Source organism: Wyeomyia smithii, chromosome 3, assembly GCF_029784165.1.
Source record: "Wyeomyia smithii strain HCP4-BCI-WySm-NY-G18 chromosome 3, ASM2978416v1, whole genome shotgun sequence".
Taxonomy (NCBI): domain Eukaryota; kingdom Metazoa; phylum Arthropoda; class Insecta; order Diptera; family Culicidae; genus Wyeomyia; species Wyeomyia smithii.
The window spans coordinates 248,628,641-248,650,518 of NC_073696.1; the positions used below are offsets into that span (position 1 = coordinate 248,628,641).

Sequence of the window (21,878 nt, forward strand, 5' to 3'; positions counted from 1 at the left end):
TAACTTTTTCCAACATGTTAGAGTATAAAAACTGTTTCTAGGACATTTTATTGATGTTACTACAACAACGAATTGTTTCATAAGCATACATATTTGTTACAATAGCTTCCGGACGTTGACTTGTATATTACCACTTCCTCTTGACTTTGGGTTGACTCAGCCATGACTTTGAATATGTATGAACTAATTCCAAAATAACACTACCTAGAGCCAGTTTTTCGCCGAAAATTATAGTGTAGTATGATTCTTAGGTGTGTTATTCAATGTTGCATGCATAGTTTTCTAATATTCATTGAATTTATCAGATAAAATACCTAAAATGTACCCGGGTGGGCCAAAATACCCCCGTTACCCTATGTAGAGTATGAAGACAGACAAAAAACGATTTCGGTCCTTGAACTTATTTAATAATTGTGCGAGCTCAATTTTTATTTCAGTACTAAATCGTTGAATAGCAGGAGAACTATCAAGTAATAAATCTATGTTAACATCATAGTGTTTTTATAATGATAAATTTGAGCAATGCCTCATTGTCAATTAGTAGTTTTCTGTATTCAAAATGGCACATTAGTTCAGTAGTTAGGCGAAAATGTATTTACATTTGGTGTTTTCACTGAGGTTTTGACGTTGGACTAACATCTATATCGAAGTTAGGCGCCTGAATTCGAAAATCTAGTGATTCAACCAGTGAAAAGTGTTCAGGTTCTGAGAGTTTATATATCAGTCATTTTTTTCAGAATAACGAGGTTTTGGCATCAACCAATCAGACATTCTTTGACGGTTTAATTCATGTAACAAAAAACAACCTATTGTTTGAGATACACTATTGGAAAATTGGCAAATAACATCGATTGTCTAAATCATACCCAGCAACCCATCACCACCTTTTTTCCCAAGCACAACCGACACTAATGGATACAATCGATCCAACTTTGTAAACGATTTGTTGTTGTTGTTGTTTCACTCGAGGTCACTGTTTCCGATGCTTTTTTACTTTCCTTACCATTCCCTATTCTTCTAAACTCCTCCCTCTCTCCAAATAACTGACGAAACCTTGATATATAAGGTGCCATTCGAGCATTTCACCTCATCATCACATTACAAAACTCTACCGGTATCATACGCACGCCATCGAGTTAAATTTTTCATTCGTGCGTTGACCGGCAAAGCGGACGGTTCTTTCTGGAGCAGCAGAAAGCGAGTGGTGGCAATTATTAGTCACTTATAAAAGCGCACGCTATCGAATTAAATTTCTCATTCGTTCGTATGTATGGATTACCGTTGCACGTGTGTGGGTAGCTATAGTGGGTGTTTATCGAAGATTAGGTATTTTCTCGTTTATTCATTGACATTTATTAAAAGTAGTAGAACGTCTGAACGAATACGGTTGTAAATTCGACTTTTTCATACTGCAATTGAGTACTCGCTAATGATTGATTCGAGAGATCACGACCCTCTGATCATGAGCCTGAATATAAATATGACTTCACTAAATCAAGTTTTGAACTAATCAATCGTAAATTAACTGACATCGACTGGCAATCACTCCTAAAAAATGAAACAGATATGAACAAAGCGGTTGATAATTTCTTATCCGCATTGTACGGTGTTATAGACTCTACTGTACCAAAAAGAAAATGGCTAGCTCAAAAGATCCAGTTTGATTTTTCAGGGAAATTAAAAATTTGAAGAATAGGAAACAAAAAGCTCCCAAAACTTACTAATCTAATAACTTCCCATCTCGCATGCAATATGAGAACTTTGTCACTACTGACTCAAAGCAAATCTGCAACAAGTTTGCGAGTTTTTTTCAAACCGTCTTGCGTCTATGGACAGAGGTAACTTCGTGGAAACTCTATACACGGATTTCAGTAAAGCTTTTGACAAAGTAGATATTCCCATGCTTATGTTTAAATTTGAAAAAAAAACTGGGATTTGAGTCAGGCCTACTTAGATGGATTGAATCTTATTTGACGAATAGGACACAAACGGTTAGGTTCAAGGGACACCTTTCTGTACCAGTTAATGTGATATCTTGAGTTCCACAAGGCTCCCATTTAGGCTCTTTGCTCTTCGTTTTGTTTGTTAATGACGTTACTCTTGTGTTGAATCGTCTCAAAGTATTAATATATGCCGAACCAAATCAGACATCCAACAATTCCAAAAAGAGGCTGACATTTTCTACATTAGGTGTAAAAAAAGTCTTCTTGATCTCAACGTAAAAGAATGCAATATCATATCCTACACAAGAAAAAAAAATCCTGAACATTTCAGTTGCACTCTTGGACAGCAAACTACAGAAAGGTGTTATCAAATTAGAGATTTAGGAGTGATTATGGATTCTAAGTTAACATTCATTGATCATTACAATACGATCATCAATAAAGCCAACAGTATGCTAAGTTTCATAAAAAGGATCAGCTACCATTCCGTAGACCCGTACAATATAAAAGCTCTCTTTGCTACATATGTTAGATCTATTTTAGAATACTGTAGTGTTGTTTGGTCGCCTTATCAAGACGTCCATTCCAATAGAATCGAATTCGTACAAAAACAGTTTTTGTTATATGCACTAAGAAAACTAGGTTGGAATTCATTTCCTCTCCCGTGTTATGAATCGCGTTGCATGCTTATTAATATAGAAACGCTGGAAAACAAGAAGAAAAATTGCTTCGGTTACTCTTGTTAACGATTTAGTTTCACAACGTATATGTTCAGAAAATTTACTAGAAAAACTCAACCTCTATGCTCCTACGCGCTCATTGAGAACACGAAAATTTTTTGTATTAAATACTTATAGAACAGAAAATGCCATGGTCGGACCAGGTAATATTATGATGAGTCTTTTTTATAAATATTGTGAAGTTATTGATTTAACGATGTCACGAAATGCTCTTTGGAAAACCTAAATTAATCCACCTAGCGGTCAGACCCAGCCTTTCTCATTCCATTTTTTCTTTGTAAAAATAGATTTACATGAACGCTTCAATCCAATAAATGTATATTCACTCTTTAGGTTCTAAAATATTGATGTTGTAATCTTTACATATAAAAATGCAGTCAAGTCTGTCTGTCTGTCTGATCCATATAGGCCCGAAAACTACCGAACCGATCGACGTGAAAATTTGTATGTAGGGGTTTTTGGTGCCGATAAAGGTTCGGTAGTTGGTTGATTGATAAATGGAACAAAAATTTGGCAGGTAAATGTTTTTAGTGGTAACAAATATGTACATAATGGTTTGAAACCCGACTCCCTCTTCTATAAGGGAGGGATCCCATGAAAATGAAACACAAATTTCGCACAGCTTAAGAACCAATCAAGAAAATACAACCAAATTTGGTATGTGAATGTTTTTAGAGGTAACAAATATGTCCATAATGGTTTGACGCCCCTCCCTCTTCTGGAAGTACATGTTTATTCACAAATTTTTGCACATCTCGCGAACTAATCAACTACACTGGGGTCGCTTTTTACGTGGTTGGTAGTACCGCATTTAAAAGATTAGTTTAGATATATTCATACTAAACTTATTCGATACCGCGTACAAACCATCTTCCGAATCGAGTAAAAATAATACGCTTTATTGTTGAAATATTCCGTTCAAAAAAACGCATAAAAACCACCCGCATAAAAAGCGACCCCAGTGTAAATGGAACCATATTGGCAGGTGAATGTTTTTAGTGGTAACAAATATGTTCCATAATCGACCTCAGACAACATTTTGGATTGTAAGATGGCAAATTCCGGTTTCTGGAAAACAGCCGAAAATGGCCGATTTCCACCCAATATAATAATATCCGGATCTAGAATAATACACAGGAGCTAAAATCGACCACAGATAGCATTTTAAATTCTAAGATGGCAACTTCCGGTTTCTGAAAACAGCTGAAAATGACCAAATACCACCCAATATTAGTTTTTCTTTAACCAGTATGCCGTTCAAAATCCAAAAACTGTCTCCAAATGCCATTATGAAATCCAAAATGGCGACTTCCGGTGTCGGTAAAACAGCGGCAAATGACCAAATACCACCCAATATGGGTATTTCCGGAACCGTAATGATGCACTGGAATTGAATTTTGAATTGTAAGATGGCAACTTCCGGTTTCTGGAAAACAGCCTGAAATGGACGATTCCCATTAAATATTAGTATTTCTGGAACCAGAAAGATGCACAGAAGCTAAAAATTGATCACAGGCACAATCTTGAATTTTAAGATGGTGACTTCCGGTGTCTGGCAACCAGCCGGAAATGACCAAATACCATTCAATATGAATGTTTTCGGAACCAGAATTACGCCCAGATGACAGAAATTGATTTCACAGGCAATTTTAAAGTCTAAAATGACGACTTTCGGCTTCTGAAAAACAGTCCAAAGTGACCAAATATCACCCAATATGAGTTTTTCTTTAACCAGTATCCTAAATACCATGTTGAAATCCAAGATGGCGACTACCGGTTTGTGAAAAACAGCCTAAAATAAACAAATACTATCCAATAAGAGTATCTCTGAAACCAGAATGATGCAAGGAGCTAACAATTGACCTTAGGCACCATTTTGAATTGCTAAATGGCAACTTATAGGCAACAGTCGGAAATGACCGAATAATACTCAATATGGATATTTCCGTAAACGCGATGATGCATAGAAACCAAACATTGACCCTGGACACTATTTTGAATTTGAACACGACCACTTTTAGTTTCCGGAAAACAACCAAAAATACCTCCCAATATGGGTATGTTCGGTGTCAGATTGATGCCAGAAAGTCTGCTGATAATGACAGAATACCACCCAATATGAATATATTCAGAATAAAGATGATGTACAGAAGCCAAACGTCGAGGAGGTTGTCATTTCGATAAAACCAATCATTTCAAACGATTTGTTATTTGACTTTGATCATATCCTATGACCGATTCGTCGTGCATTTGCAGACTTCAAACAAACCGAGGAAAGGAATCAATGAACTTGGAACGTTCAATAGTACGACACCACATTTAAATTATGTTGAGGCCACATATATCGATCAAAGCAGGTATAGTTTTAAATAGTCTTTGAATTTCTCTTCTTTCCATAACTTTTGAGCCACATATCAAATTGTTATGAAGTTTGTTATTTGTAAGTTTGAGAGATGACTCGTTCGTATGACACTAGACTATAGACTTTAGTTGTTTTATTAACAATTTATTACATAACGGTTGCTTAAGTTCGATTATAATCAAATGGAATGGGAACGTGTAGGGCAGCCAAACTTTGAAACCACGTGTTCAATCATAATTCATCAGTTGACCCTTAACTAGCCCGCTCATCTGATAACAATAATTAAATCGGTTGTGTAGCTTCTGAGATAATGAAGTTTCGTGATTTTCACAAGTCGGCACATTACAAATGAAGTTACAGTTCGATTACAGTAAAATTCAATAGGGGCTTTTGAGGCAGCTAGACCATTCATTTGACACTAATCTTGTGGAAATCGGGTCAGCCATCTCTGAGAAAAGTGAGTGAGTCCAAGTAGTCTTCGGAGTATGTTCCTTTGCATAGCTGGATTTCACATTTTTAAACATAACAGGCAAGGTAATAGTCCGACTGCAAAACAAATCAATAGGGTCTTATGGGGCAACTAGACCTTCCATTTGACACTGATTTTATGAAAATCGGTCCAGCCATCTCTGAGAAACATGAGTGAGATTGAACAGTCTTCAGAACACGTTTCTTTTCATAACTTTTGAACCACAAGTTCAATCTTTATGAAATTCAAAACCTAAGGGTTTTCTAGGTAGCCCGTTCTTTTGAGACCAATTTTGTTCAAATCGGTTGTGTAGTTTCTGAGATATTGATGTTTCATGATTTTCACATTTTTTAACATTACCTCTAAACTAAAAATCCGATTACAATGAAATTTAATAGGGTCTTATGGGGCAACAAGACCTTTCATTTGCAATTAATTTCATGAAAATCGGTCCAGCCATCTCTGAGAAAAGTGAGTGAGAATAAAAATCTGCACATACACACACACACACACACACACACACATACAGAAAATGCTCAGCTCGTCGAGTTGAGTCGAGTGATATATGCCATTCGGCACTTTGGAGCACTTTTATACTTTCGGTTTTGCAAGTGATTGCTATACCTTTCTAGGAGAAAGGCAAAAATTGATCACTAGAATTACATAACTATATTTGTGATGTTAGCAATTGTTTTTAAGATGTTGTCTACTATGATTGACGCAAATAAACAAACTTTAGAGCAGCGATTTAAACTTTTTTAGCCAGTCTTTACTTATCGAGAAAAAATTACTACCGATTAATGATTAACACTTTTTTGCTAGAAACTTCATTTAGATCAAAACAGATTCTTTTAAGTACCATAAATTATCGGTAAAAGGAGTACCATGAATTATCGGTGAAGTTTGCTCAATGAGCATACATTTAATTTTCGTTTTTGTTTCTTGGTGCGCGGTTTTGTTTTCGTTTCTCGCACACAGAGAAAAAAAACAAACTAGTTTCTATCGTAAAAAATAACAGAACATTTAGAAATGCTCTAAACCAAAACCTTTATAACAACTATGCAAAAAGCGTGTAATTAAGTTCTTGCTTTTTTAATATTTGCTTGAAATGACGATCAATATTTGCTTGCCGTGTAATATCAAATTATTTGCTTAATTTATTTATCAAAAATATATGCTGTCTTATTCAGTAAACGATAAATTAAGAAATATTTTCTTCGTCTCATGTCTTTTTTTGCTAGTGAGTTTACTACTAAGCGGATAGTTGCTTGATTTTTTCTTTGTTTATTGACAAAAAAAAATTGAAACCTGTAAATTGATAAAAAAAAATTGGAACCCGTAAATCAATGCGACCAGAAATAAATAAATTAATAAAACTCAGTCAGTGTAACTTGGGTCGTGGCCGCGATTTCACATTAATTACGAAGGCATTCAAATGCTCTGAAATCTGGCTGCCAAATATTCAGCTTTATCTTCAAAAAACTAAAAGTATTGGAACCTTTTGGTGTCTAATGAAATGTAGCAAGAGCTGGAATCGGTGATTTAGAAATATTTTAGAAATCAGACATTCAGCGATCTTAAGCAAAGTTTTACAGAAGGGAACTACATTATTTGGGCCTAACGAAAAATTGTCAGCGGAACTGAGGCGATTGATAGACGATTGTTCAAGAATTTCTAGAGTGAACTTGAATAAATTTTGTTCTTCAATTGATAATTAAATTGTTAACGATTGTTTGAAACTTTTTATTAATAAACTTCATTTTAAAGCTTATTTATGCTAAGGATTTTTTCCGTTCCCGGTTCCCGGGAATTCCCGGGAAATGAGATTTTTCATTCCCGTTTCCCGGGAAATCTATTCTCGGGAATATTGCAAACCCTAACATAAATCACAAAACTAAAAAGGATAAGACTAAAACTGGTCCTGATAAAATTCCCACCAGTAATTAAAACAGTTTTGCTCCGCTTTTGCTAACTTCTTGAACAAAAATGGTTGTGTTTCCTGGTTGTGATAACTCGCTGACTGCCGATAGTTAGTTTAATACTGGTAGCAATGATTCTGAAGCAAGTTCTCTGCTAAGTTTTTTTGAATAGGAAGGTTTGTTAAAGTTATGAATTACACTGACAAGCACAAGTTTTACCCTAGAGCACAAACTGAATACAAAAATTCAAGATTATATTATTAAGCTATAATCTTTTATATTTTCCAGTTTGAGCTCTGGGCAATTTTTTTCCACTTTTGCTGTTCAGTGTTATAAATCAACTATTTTAAGACATACCTGCTCTGGCAGGAATTCAGTCAGATTTAAAATTATAGACAGAATTTTTTTTTGACAGTTAATTTTTTTTAAATCTTTCTTGTAAATATTAGAAAATTAGAGGTTAACGGTTCTGTAATTAAAACTTTATGCCAAATACTGTCGAACGTTTTTCCTATGTACAGAAGAGCAGCTCCACTTGAACAATGTTCAGATATTTTAGCTCGTATCATATTATCCCAAGCCACTAGATTTTTCCTTTATTTTTTCCAAATTCCCTGATTTTCCTGATCAAAAAATTGAATCCCCGATATTCCCCGATTCTCCGTTTTCCCGGTAGTTGCCACCTTATAAATACTCCGGTCAAAACATTACTAAGAGCACTAAAAAAAAATGCTTGCTATGAAGTTTGCTTTCACGGAATAAATTATTAGTGATTCCTAAATTTGAACATGTTCCAATATGTAGAATTAATTATGTAAAACATCGTACGTGAAAGACTCCCTAATTGCATTTTATCATGGCTTCACAAGCAAACCAATATCTGACCAATTGTTTCCTATAATCTCCCATTCGTAGGCAGTAAAGAAGTAAACTCGCAAAACGACTGTTCAACATACACTTTACTAGCTTGTGAACTGAAAGCGATAGTGTGTTCGTGAGGCGATAGCAGCAGACGATTGTAAAATAACAACTGAAGAAACTGTCAAGGACAGGCAGGTACCTATAGGCTGCAACGCCGCGTATGACTTGAGATACGTGATACGAAACTTTTCGAACCAAAGAGGGGCGAGAGCAAAACAAAACGAAAAACAAGAAAACGTGAAAAAAACTTGACCCAATTTACGTTCACTGATCACTGCGCTGCTGGTAGCCGGCAGCGTCATTTGATGTGGGTGGCTATTTTGGCTTAATCACAAACTGGAAGTTTTTTTTTGTTTAAGATTGCAGTTGCAAAATTTTTCATTCGTTATATAATAAACGATAAACGATTTTTCTTAAAAAAACGTTATTGCTAATGGTCTGGTGAGAAAACACGAAATGTCGAAGAAAAACGACGATGTCATCTCCTTTCTACTCTGTACGGTTGCTGGTTTTGGTGACACCAGCTTGCAACTCATAATGAAAAACCAATAATGTCATGTTAGTAATAGTAGCAACATTAATAACTTCACGTTCGCGAGGAGACTCCGTTCCAGTTAGCGAAGCGTATCGAATATATTTTAGGAAGTATTGCACACGCTTTGAAAAGTTATAGATAGTTCTGCTACTTAACCCCTGCTGAACACTATTTACTCACTTGAGTTTTCTTCTTCTGTTCACTGTCATAAAATCAGACGCTGTTTAAAATGGATTTGAACGTTAAATACGTTAAATTTATATTAATCGAATTTCACGAACTGGTATTTGAAAAAAAAATTAAAAAAATCCCTGGTTTGAAGAAAAAAAAACTGCTGATCTTAACAATCTTCAAAAAAAAAACTCAAACGATGCCAAATATTGTTAAATTTCATCCCACGAAATCCCGTTTCAAAATTCACAAAAAATTCCAAAGTTATGACTAGAAGTGCCTTTGCAGCTCGAATCGAAATTTCTTTGTAAAGGTAAGGTTTTAACTTGTTGTAAAGTTAAGTTTTGAAGATTTTTTTTTTAATTTCAACTTTTGAAAGAATAATCATATTTCAATGATTGAGCTTTTAACGCTGGATGAATTTCACAACGTCTACGATGCGAAGCGCTTCATCAACGGACCAGGAGATACTGTTTCTACGTTCGAAATTGATTCATATCCAGGTTATCGAACAAATGGAGCATCAATAAGCTCAGAGCAACATCTAACCAACGAGGGTCGAGTAATGACTGAGCTGGTAAAAAATTGCAATCAGGATAAAAATGACGCTAGTCGGTTCATTAGTTTTAGACAGAATTCACTGCGCCACTGCCAAACAATGAGGCAGAACGTGGTTCAGTATCGATACATCATGCGGTATTCTTCGGTTTTCTTTACTATCTAGACTAATAGGTACATGTATAGTGAGACATGCGTGCTATGTTGAATAGTACTGTAACATTAGCACAGATTGGCTTGTTTTATAAGTTAGTTGTTTCAAAGATAGGTTAAGAAAATAAGTTTTCGGAATTCTTTTTCGGAGACTTTTGCTGACTTTCGACTTTTCAAATATTCTTTGAAGTGAAAATTTTAGGGAATGCATGACAGAATATGCTGTTTCCTCAATTAATGAGAACATTGCATAGCAAGTTATTAATTTTATTCTGTTATTATACGCTTTATGAAAGACGACAACAAAGGAAATTCACAGCTTTCATGTATTTTTGTAACATTTTTTTTTGACGAAAACGACGGACGGAAAAAATAGAACTTTGTATGGTTACCAAAAACTGATGAAGATCGAGATGAAATTGACATTTTTATCTGCGATATAAACTCAGTACTTGTGAGTGATGGACCAACATTCTAGATTTAATGATTTGTTTCAATGGTTTCCAGCTTGTTAAGCGAAAACAAAACTGTTAGCTCCACAAAGAGCGAAACTTGTTGAGGTAATTTCTCGTTTCGAAAGTGACGCCAACAGCGGAAATTAAATTTCAAACTGAGAAACCGTCTAATTTTCAGTATGCTGGACATTCACGAAGCGAGCCGCTTCATTCAAGGACTAGAACGTATCGTGTCTACGTTCAAATTTGATTTTCGTGTCCAGTTGAGCGAACAAAGCAAAGCAAAGCCTTGGTGCTACATTCCGATTCGGAACTCAACCTTCTGTTTATTAATACACAGACTTCGCAGCCAACTGTTTAGTGTACAGGACAATTGTGGGGCTAGCGCCACGATCTTACTGACTGACACTAACAGTTCGAGCCGAGACTCGAACCTACGACGACTGGCTTGTTAGGTCAGCATCGTAACTCGAAACCAGCTGAGAGAGCGAACAAACAGAGCGTGAATAAGCTCAGAGCAACATCTAACCAACAAGGGTCGAATAATGACTGAGCTGATTAAAAATTTTTATTATAATAAGAAAAATACTTTACATAGAATAAATATAGATTATAATATATATACTGTATATATAATAAAGTACATATATACTATGAAATTGTATGTGATATATAGAATAAATGAATTATGAAATCCGCTGCCACAGCGAAACAATGAGATGGTGAGAACATGGTACAGCATCGATACGAACGTTATCTTCGGGACAGGTTCACTTCCGTTTCCTCCACTAGCTAGACTAACTATACAATATACAGTAACTGTGTTTTAGGACATGCGTACTCCGTTAAATAGTACTCTAACTTTAGCACAGTTAGAATTTATTATCTTGAAATTCTTATGACAAAATAATTTGTTAGCTATAAAAAGTCAAAGTTCATTATTGAGATGTCGGGATTACTAGAAAAATTTCCTAGTAGAAGTATCGTTTCACTTTTTTGTTGAAAATTGCAAAATTTTGAGCGTGCTCAAAATCGAGTGGAATTCAATGTTACCAGTATTTTTGAACCAGCAATAAAATATCAAATCAAATGAAAAAGGGTTAAAAAAAGTTATGGCTTCATATAGCATCTATGCCGACCTTGAATGTCATTAATAATTAAACCGGTTGCCGTCTGTAAAAATGTAGGAGAAACACAAGCACCGTTGCTGAAGTTTTATTAGGTGAAAACGAAGATTTTATGCTACCGGTTACTAAACATGTTCCTACTCAACACATCAGGTGCTACATCGGTCAGAGGTTATTAATTTTATAGCCGCTATCAGTGGGTGTTGATCAAGCTATTTGTTGATGCACTTAGTTTTAATACCGATTTCATAACATGGCCATATAAATTGGTAGAAGCGTGCCAAGAAAAGCCTAAATTGTGTTACTTGGGCAATCATCACCTAGAGTCTAGCGTAAACCATTATAAATGGCGCAACCGACAATGACAGCAAACTAAGATGTGAGCAGCGTTCAAACTAATTGGCTATTAAAACTTATAGTTAACATAAGTATGAAATTATATGCAGACCGATATTATGGTAAATCAGTTTTGTTCAATTCCCAGCAGGAAACGCAATCTTGTAAAGTTTCAAAAGTAATTTTTTGTCAATTATCTGTCGATTGCATATGATTTTTTCCTTACAAAATTTTCGAACATATGTCTTGTGAAACTAAATCGTTAACAAAGGTGACCAAGCTGTTTATTTTCTTTTTCAAAAGTTTCTATATTTATACACATGCAGCGGGATTCATAAGCAGGAATAGGAAATGAATCCAACCTTGTTTCCTCAGTGCAATTACCAAAAACTGTGTTTGTGCCCAAGTTAATTTTCAGACAGACTTCAAAAAAATCATTATGAATCTTCATGAACATTTTTTAAGTATTGATTGAAGCTTTTCAGAGGTGTACGGTCTTCACTGAAGGCGGCACTGGGCACTAGAGGGTAAACGAATAAAACTTAAAATTAAGGGCCAAAATGGGAGCCTTGAACCTAACCGTTTTTGTTCTATTCGTCAAAAAGTTTGGGGATACATGATATCATTGCAATGCCACGGTGATTTTTGATATCAGACTGAAAAATCGGTATAAGGAATATTTTTTTCTAGACTGGTGGAAAGGTTTACGAAAAACTAAGTTTTTCATAAGTGAGGGTGGAATTCCATCTGACCCTGAACCTTTTGAAGCATCCAGATCTAGATCTATTTCGAATTGAGTGAACTCGATATAATCCAAGCTGACTAAATCTGTTAAAAATCAATTGCAGAGTTTATTATCATCATTTATCATCTATTTATATTAAAGACAAGTTTTGTATGTATGTTTGTATGTATATTCCAGCATATTTCTAAATGTCTGAACCGATTTGGCATACGAGTTCCGTTTACAGAGGAGGTGGTCATTATTAGGACCTGTTGAAAAAGGGGAGGGACAACCTCACGAAACTTAATTTTCCGTGCATTGTTAGAACTTTTTGAATTATTGCGATGACTTTCGGTCTGGAGGCCAGAAGTTGATTTCTGAAGATTGGAACATGTCTGATACCATTTTCAGAGGTGGCGACTACCGGCTTCTGGAAGTAGGGATGGGCGAACGGCTCACGAGCCGTTCATACACGCAAAAGTTGAAGTCTTGTACAATCATTGTGTCTTCCCGATTCGCACAAATGTTGCAAAGAAATCGCACAATAAATGTGTGAAATGCATAACGCAACAGTTGTACTGCGAATACATTGACATAGAATGAAATCAGAATATGTATCATACACCGACATTTATTTCTCACGTCGTGCTTTTTTCTCAAGCGACGTGAGAAATTTCTCTCTCGCTCGTAGAATTTCCGTGTATGTGCGACAAGACTATAGACACGTCACATACAATTTGCAGGTTGCTCTTTCGCTTCTCTTTCGGTTCGGATTGCGACGCGCAGGGCAATATCTCGTTGTTTCACGAAATGAGCGAGACACCCGTGCTGTACATACTTGATACCAGTATTGTTAGTCTCTCACTCATACTGTCGGTGCGTGCTTGCTGCTATTCAGAGGAATGCAAGAAGAAGAAAAAGTATCTCGAAAGCGTGTGTGCAAAAGACTTGAAAAGTGTAGCATATGTCTCGTCCTCAAGCAGAAAGGAGGAGAATGGTTTTGCTTCTCGCTCGCTTTGCAATGCTGCTTAATACCAGTTGAAACTGTTTAGGTGTAGTAGTTTGGAGCTGCTAAATACATTCAAGAAACGCTAGAGCATTAATTGCGTTATGCCAAACACGCAATCATTGTACTGGTTCCGAATTACATCAACAATTGCGCTAAAAACGCACAATTTTGTACTGGTTTCGCACCATCCAACTTTTGCGTGTATGAACCGGTTCTTAGAAAAGAGCGGAAGAACGAATGGCTCACGAAAAAAAGCCACAGTTCTTTTCCGGAACCAGGATGACGCTAAGATACCGTTAATCAGTGTCCGATGACAATTTGAGATGGCGTCTTCCGGTTTCCGTGAATTTGCAAAAATGGATTATCTACTGCAATATGCACATTTTCGCAATCAAGATGACGTTCAAAGACCAAACATCTATGTACGAATCTTTTTTCAATTACAAGTGGTGTTTTCCGGTTTCATGAAAGATGGGTATTAGGGTGGGACAAAAAATAAATGTTAGCTCCCATGCACTTTTCGTGTTCCTTATGCTGCAGCAGTATTGCTAGTAAAATTCAATGGTGAGCCGTTCGTCAGATATTCAATCAGTCTGGGGTGAATATCTTTTCTCACAAGCAAGGTAGCACCTTGCGGTCTTCAGAAGAGTTTTTCCCAGGAAAATTTCCTATGAATATCATGCATTGATATATTTTGAGGATTCAACTGGACATCTCTATAGGAAAAGTTTTGAAAAAGTGTTTTTCCCATATAAAATCGTATGGAAGCTTTAAAAATCGGGCGCAAATCGGGCGTTTCACCGATCGATCTGAAATGTTACACAGTTGTTAATGGACCCACAAGGAACACGAAAAGTGCATGGGAGCGAGAAAATAACATCATCGCTTTTTTCCCATATAACCGTGTCTTAGTCTAATGGGTATTTGAGGATACTCCTATATAATTATATTTCCGGAGCTTACATGACTGAATTGATAGCACACGCTATTTTGAAATTAAATTCGCGACTTTTGGTTATAACCACTATAGTGCGTAAAAGAATACTGATGTATCAAGATTCTAGAAGCGAGACTACACCCAGAAACTCAACATAGATGTCTGATGTCATTTTTAAATCCAAGATGGCGTCTACTGGTGTCCAAAATGATGTTGAAAGCTTATGAAAATGTAAATTACTCTCCAATAATTATATAAAATGCCTTGCAGCGAAAACTGGTGTACGATGCAATTTTTTGGCTCATATATAACATACAAAACTGGTCACATTGTTTCTATTGATGACTTTATGGCTATAACTACTGGTTATTTTAGGAATATCTAAAGCGAGTAAAGTTGCTGTTTGCAAATGAAAATCGGCTTCCTTGCAAATATTCCAAGAGAAGTATTCCAAAACATCCAATCTGCTCTGGTCGTTTTTTTTTTTTTTGAACAATTGTTTTCTTTTAACTGCCACGACTTATGAACAAATTTCATAACATATTTCTTGTATAATTTGATAACGGAGAGTCCAATCTAGCATTTTGGATGAAAAATACGTTGGAGAAGTTGTTGAAACTAGTACGAAATAAAAATTTGATCAAGAACACCGATCGAACAAATTAAGGCGTCATCCATAAATTGCATAACGCTCACAGTGTGGAGGGAAAGTGCTCTTGAACGTTACGATTAGTTGGAAGAAGGGGAAAGGATCAGCGTTACACAAAAAAATCTTAAAGGCTATAATTTTACTCCAAAAAAGCGAGAGTTTTTTAAGCAAATTCTACTGCTTTACGTAATTTTTATGTTTTTCAAAATATGATTTTTTTGCGTTGGATTCGCAATTGAGTAAATCATGGATTCGCCAAAGAGCTTCAGAAATCTATCTATAAATAAAATGAGGTGAAAAAGTGTTACGGAAAGTAAGTGATGAGGACGGATCGGAGGAAGTCGATGGCTGATTTGAAGTAGGAAGTGCTTTGAGTAAACAGTTGGTGGAGCGTAGGGTTGTGATGGAGAATGGTAGAAGAGGTGATGGAAGTAATCTGTTCAGGCTGAGGGACCAAGTGAAAGAGAGAAAGCAAGAGATAGATAAAGAAAAAGAGAAATGGAAAAAGAGAAAAAAATTGAAAGAAAAAAAAAGAAAAGGGATCAGGAAGTAAAAGTGACATCCAGAGAAAGAGGGAGGTGAAGAATGTCTTGGAGTTGATATGCAAATGATTAAAATTTAGTTTCGGGAAAAAAGGAGAAACTAACAAAGAGATGAAAGGAAGTTTTTTGTGTATTTATTTGCTTAGGGTAAATTTTTTTTACATTTATGATTTTCATCATACCTCGCGTGACAACCCGACCAAAAGAGCATAACTTGAGAATTTCAAAGTTCTTTCTACACGAGATGCATAACACACATTTTGATACGATTTCGTATTTCCATATATACTTTTGAAAAGAAATATTTATCTTAACGAGACATAACAAATTCTAGAACGAAGTTGCTCTGAATCAAATCTACCGAATCTTTCGTCTCTTTCAAAGCCAACAATGGTTGTTATCAACCTGTTTTATATGCTTTCTTAGAAAGCTGCTACGTTAGTAACAAAGTTTGATATGGGTTTGATACCAGTAGAATCATTTTTGTTATAATTTCTGATATTTTTACACTCTACGGGATCAAATTAAAAACACAACCTGGTAGGTTTTTCGTATAATTAACTAGCAGGTTCTGTTACATTCTTGTTTTTTCTTTCTGATCGGAAAGGAATATAAATTTTCGAGTTCAACCAGTTTTCAGCAACTTCTAAGCCACCATAATAACAAGAACTAATATTGAATCTAGAGCAAGATTGGGTACTGAGTATCGGACTCAAAATTCTCTAATTTTACAGTGTTGAAATTTTTTTCATATGATTGCTTTATGGCAAAGTGGGTACAGAAACATGGAATTCAACCTTCAATGAAACTTGATTCTAAACATCTTAAAATTCGGCATGCTTCTGGGTTATAAATTGCTCAGAATCATTCTGAGACCCAACAGCCACAAGCACTCCTCCACCTTATTTCTTATCAGATAATGATAAACCACGGTCGCTCCTGAGCACATTAAAGGTACTGTTGAAAACATCTTTATATTTTACATCTTCGTTCCAGTTTGTTTCCGTTGCTAGGTTGATTTTTAATTAAAAAAAAATTACATGAAATCTGTTGAATGTAAGTAGGAACATGGGCGAACTCCAATGGATTTGAGTATCATTCAAATCTTATGAAATACACATTGCGATTAGTTGCAAAACACATGAAACTCTGGTCAATTGTAGCACAATTATCGGAGTCCAAGCTCTTACATAAAATGTTTCATGAGATGCGAGAGAAATTTGTATTTGTACTCTTCTAACTCGAACGTAGCCCTGCGTTTTTTTTCTTTAAACAAACCTTTATAAATTTTGTTTCAAATTTTTAATTACTTATTACTACGGCCTGTAACTATGAATTGCTAAAAGGCCCGTCACGGGCGCGTTTCATAAATCACCTGGAAATGCTCGTGCAACCACGTGATGACACCCGACGCGTATCAAACAGCTGGAGGCTACCGCGACTAAGTGGCCCTATATATGCGGTAAAATCATCGAGTGTGGCAAACAAAAATGCGGCGGCCCTATGTAAGGCAGCAATCGATTTCCGTTTTGCGGATTCTCGTAGCACTACAATGCGGAGCACTCCGGTGAATGCAGGGCAAAATGTTTCCAATAGCTTTATGTACACAGCACGTTTTAATTGGCCGGTGTTTTGATTTTGTTATTGTTTTGAAAGGGAACTCTTTTTGCGCCGCTGATTACCAGCTGTTTTTCCGCACCCGTCTTCGTCGATATCGTAGCTGCTCTTCCTTCTTTTCTTGGTTGCATAACTTTGCGTCACATTGTATTACAAAAGCAACTAGCGGTAGTAAGAACTCGAATTGGTTTTTATTTAAATAAACTAGCTTTTAAACAACACTGCAAAAACAAACAGATTTTATGAATGAGTCATTATGCTCTCACTATGCTTGCACACTCAGATGATTGGAAACACTTCTTTGCACACGCACACGTTGAAATTTAGAACCCTACTTGAACTTTGCTGCTAAAAATATTTCCCCATGCGTTGTACACAATCCTGATGCGCAAAAGCGAGCATTCTATTCACTAACACTGTTGAAATAAATTAGGATTTTTTCAGACAACTTCGATAAACGTATTTGCTTCGTTATCTTTTTTTTTGCTGTACGAAATAATAGCCACATAAATGTTGTATTATTATGTTGTATTTGTACACTAATTCCGTAGTAATTATCTTCTAAAATAAAATTCTACAGAACTGCTTTCCAGCACTTAATCCGCAATGCAACCCTTCTCCAGCAACATACACCGTAGCCAAACCTTCGAGAAGCTTTGTAAAGAACAACAAACTGGTACCGACCCAACCAACAAGCGCTCGCTGACTAACGAACGAAACAACCGTAGCGATCGGAGGAAAATACACAATGTGATGGTGGCTAACAAACTCCAATCGAAGCAAGCAAGCCAGCCCTCGCTCGTACCGTTTTGGTCCGCTCTAGCGCTGCCGGCTACGTCTCTTTGCTCTCCCTATAAAGCGAAATGGACAGCGTAAATATGTTCTTACCAGTGTTGCCACTTTTTGATCCTATAACCACAAAAAAATTTTCTTTGCATTTTCACAGAAAAAGAGGAATATTCAAAATATACAATTCTCTTTCATTCAGTAAATTTGACCGAAAATGCGTATATATGGCAACACTGCTTCTCACAGATAAAGTATGGCATACGATGTCGAGCTCGGCGGCTCAGCTGAACTAAAATTGTTCGTGCAAACAGCAGACAGAACTTGACGATTCTCTGTGTGTGTGCGCGTACAATATCGAAATAAGCTCTTTAATAAATTTTGAGACCGAAGCAACGCTGCTCGATGAAGCGTCGCTTTTATGCTGGTATTACGGATCAGAGACGATGGTATACCGAATTGACGATCGTTTCAATTTGACTATATTCATTCACTCATAATATGTTTAAATTAAGTGGAATCTGATTTTTTTTTACAAAATTCACGCCTATCGAACTGCCTTATTTTTCTTATTTACGAAAATATTGATATTCGAATGGCTGGAATGACTTACTTCTGAGACATCACTTTTGCAATAAATAAATGCTTTTTTTTAAATCTCTCCAGGTACTCTAGGTACACTCGATTTATTACTTGAAGCGTTGAAGTCTCGGAAGTAAATAGGTTCAAATATGATTCTACACTAAACCACTCATGACACAAATCAGGCCTTCACATTTCAACTAATCTTATATCATGGCAAAAATTTCGCACAAAAAACCTTTCTACACAAACATGAAATCGATAACAGACATCACCTCCAATAGCGCAAGGGAACAGCGTCACTGAGCCAGCTCGCCATAAAAGTTGATAACGGGCACATACTGACACCATTAAGTGGGAGTTTTTCTCGCAGAGCGACTTGACAACCTAATCACAAGAAAAATATCAACCTCTTACGGCGGACACTCTTCGTACCGTGGCAAGAGTCCCTCTTGAGCACACTGCATAATAGGTAGGCCTACGCGACCAATCTGCACTGAGAACAGGTGCAACTTGACTGCTGCAGTAACCTGAACCAATTTGTTGCTTAATAGTTACCTTACCCAGCAGAAAATTGGTCAAGTAAATATGCAAATAATCGGTTGGGTGCCTCTATATACACAACAAAACACATGCCGTGAAGTTTCTGCCTCCATGGAGAAACAGGCTTAACGAATGGGTAAACCATCGCTGACCGGTTGCAGCAGAAATGGTCCCTGGTATTGGGTTGGTTTTTTACTTTGTCGTGAAGTTTATTTTCTCGCGGTTTGGTGCAAACGACAAATGTACAAATAAACACTGTAGTTTGAGTACTTTTTCATTCATTTTTTCGTTGTTATTCTAACAAATGCCTTTTCATTTTTATACCCGAAACAAATTTAACATATACCAAGTAACATACCTGAGGCTACTAGGGTATAGTTCAAGCAAAGCAAAAAGCCTTGGTGCTACATTCCGATTCGGAACTTGACCTTCTGTTTGTTATACACAGACTTCGCAGCCGACTGTTAAGGTGCTGCCACACGGACGCTGATTCCCTTAGTTTCTAAGTCTTAGTTGATTGTAAAAAGCATTTTTTCATCACTGAATAGTAGGCTATGAACTATTCGGGCATGACGGAGTAGTTCAGGGTCTCTATGTTAGATGAAATGCTTTTTACAATCGACTATGACTTAAAAACTGAGGGAATTAGCGCCCGTGTGGCGGCACCATTATTGTACAGGACAATTGCGGGGCTAGCGCTATCCTCCTGACACCAACAGTATCTCTCGAGCCGAGACTGGAACCTACGACGACTGGCCTGTTAGCTCAGCGTCGTATCTCGAGACCATCTGGGAGAGGTTATTTATATTTCATAGCAGGCATAGCCAAAATGAAAAAGTCTCAAAAAATACATACAGCAGTCATCAAATTACATAAGATCTGCAGTTGTGCAACACCTAAAATTAGCGCAATAATGATAGAAATAAACGACACAATAAGCGTTCCGAAAACGGAACATTTAAACAGTGAAAACATAGTGTTGAATATAAACTACAGTACTAAAAGACTAAGTGAAGTAAAGTGACCAAATAGCTCGTCCTCAAACGCGGGACACCAATTGAATTCTGTGATGATGAGGGATTATTTTTGGTTTTAGTAGTTATTTTCGAAATGGTCAAAACTTACACGTGAGTAGTTTAAGAAATTGTCTTCATTTACAATTTAGCTGTGAACCAAACATATTTTAAAGCATTAGCTTTGCGTAGAAGTGAAAATTTGCTACACCTATTTTTCTTAACAATTCGCATGTTTCTTCTAAAATTTGTTTGTTTTTGCCATTTTATTGAAATTGCGAAACATTTTATAGCCGCTCGGGACACTTCAGCTGAACGCAGGACAATTCGCGGCACGTTTTTCTACGTTGTTGAAACGCGGGACTGTCCCACGAAATGCGGGACGTCACTTTGAAGTAAAGATAAAATAGTAAAATGAGGTAAAAATGAAACTAAATGTTAAAATTGAAATAAAAACTAGGAGAAAGGCAAAAAGCTTAAATCAATTATAGGAATATGATAATAGGAGACAGGCGAATGAAATATTGTTATTCAACAAATGTTTAAACGTAAGAGGTAAACATTATACTTCCAAACTACTCTAAGAGTGATTCTTGGGTTATGCCAGATTTTTGCTCATTTGATTTAAAAGATCAATACATGAACCAAAATTTCTGTTTCCAAAAAACTTTCAGCTTAAAAAGCAGACAATAATTATAAAATAATTCTAATTATAATAATTATATTGAAAATTGAAAATATATATTTTTTTTATCTTTTATCTTTTTATTTTTTGCCTTTCTCCTAGAAAGGTATAACAATCACTGGAAAAACCGAAGGTATAAAAGTGGTCCCAATGACCGAATGTCATATACCACTCGACTTTCGACGAACTGAGCATTTTCTGTATGTATGTATGTATGTATGTATGTGTGTATGTATGTATGTGTGTATGTGTGTATGTGTGTGTGTGTATGTGCAACTTTTTTTTCTCAATCACTTTTCTCAGAGATGGCTGGACCGATTTTCATAAAATTAATTGCAAATGAAAGGTCTAGTTGCGCCATAAATTGCTATTGAATTTAATCGTAATCGGATTTTTGGTTTAGAGGTTATGTATCAAAATGTAAAAATCACGAAACATCAATATCTCAGAAAACCACACAACCGATTTCAACAAAACTGGTTTCAAACGATTGGGCTGTCCCCCGAACCCTTAACCTTTAAATTTCGTTATGTTTGAACATATTGTTCAATAGTTATGTAAAGAAAAGTTATCCTGAGGTTGTTTAAACTCACTCATTTTTCTCAGTGATGGCTGTCACAAAATTACTGTCAAATGAAAGGTCTAGTTGCCCCATAGGTTGCTATTGAATTTCATTGCAATCGGATTGTAACTGTGTCCGTTGTTCATAAAAATGTGAAATCACATAATGAAGGTAAACATATTGACTTTCTCCTAACGATCACTGGCTAATTAAAACGTAGAAAAATGATTGAAATGGCCGAATATCATCTACTACTAAACTCAGTTCGACGAATCGAGCATTTTCTGCATATATGCATGTATAGGTGTATATGTTTGTGTTTGTGTGTGTGTGTGTGTGTACGTGTGTATGTGCACCTTTCTTTCGCACTCACTTTTCTCAGAGATAGTCTGACCGATTCTTTCTATCTTGGTGTCAAATGAAGGGTCTATTTGCCGTTTAGGTTGCTATTGAATTTCATTGTAATCAAACTTTTAGTTTTGGCGCTGCGTCAGAATGTGAAAAACGCTCTAATATCTCAAAAGCTATGAACATAGTTAA

At 36.1% G+C, this 21,878-nt stretch overlaps 1 protein-coding gene across 2 annotated transcripts in view; it reads right to left on the reverse strand.

The window, feature by feature from the left end:
• The window catches only part of LOC129727904 (coiled-coil domain-containing protein R3HCC1L), a 70,897-nt gene that overhangs the window by 18,170 nt on the left and 30,849 nt on the right, over positions 1–21,878 (reverse strand). The window lies entirely within an intron of this gene.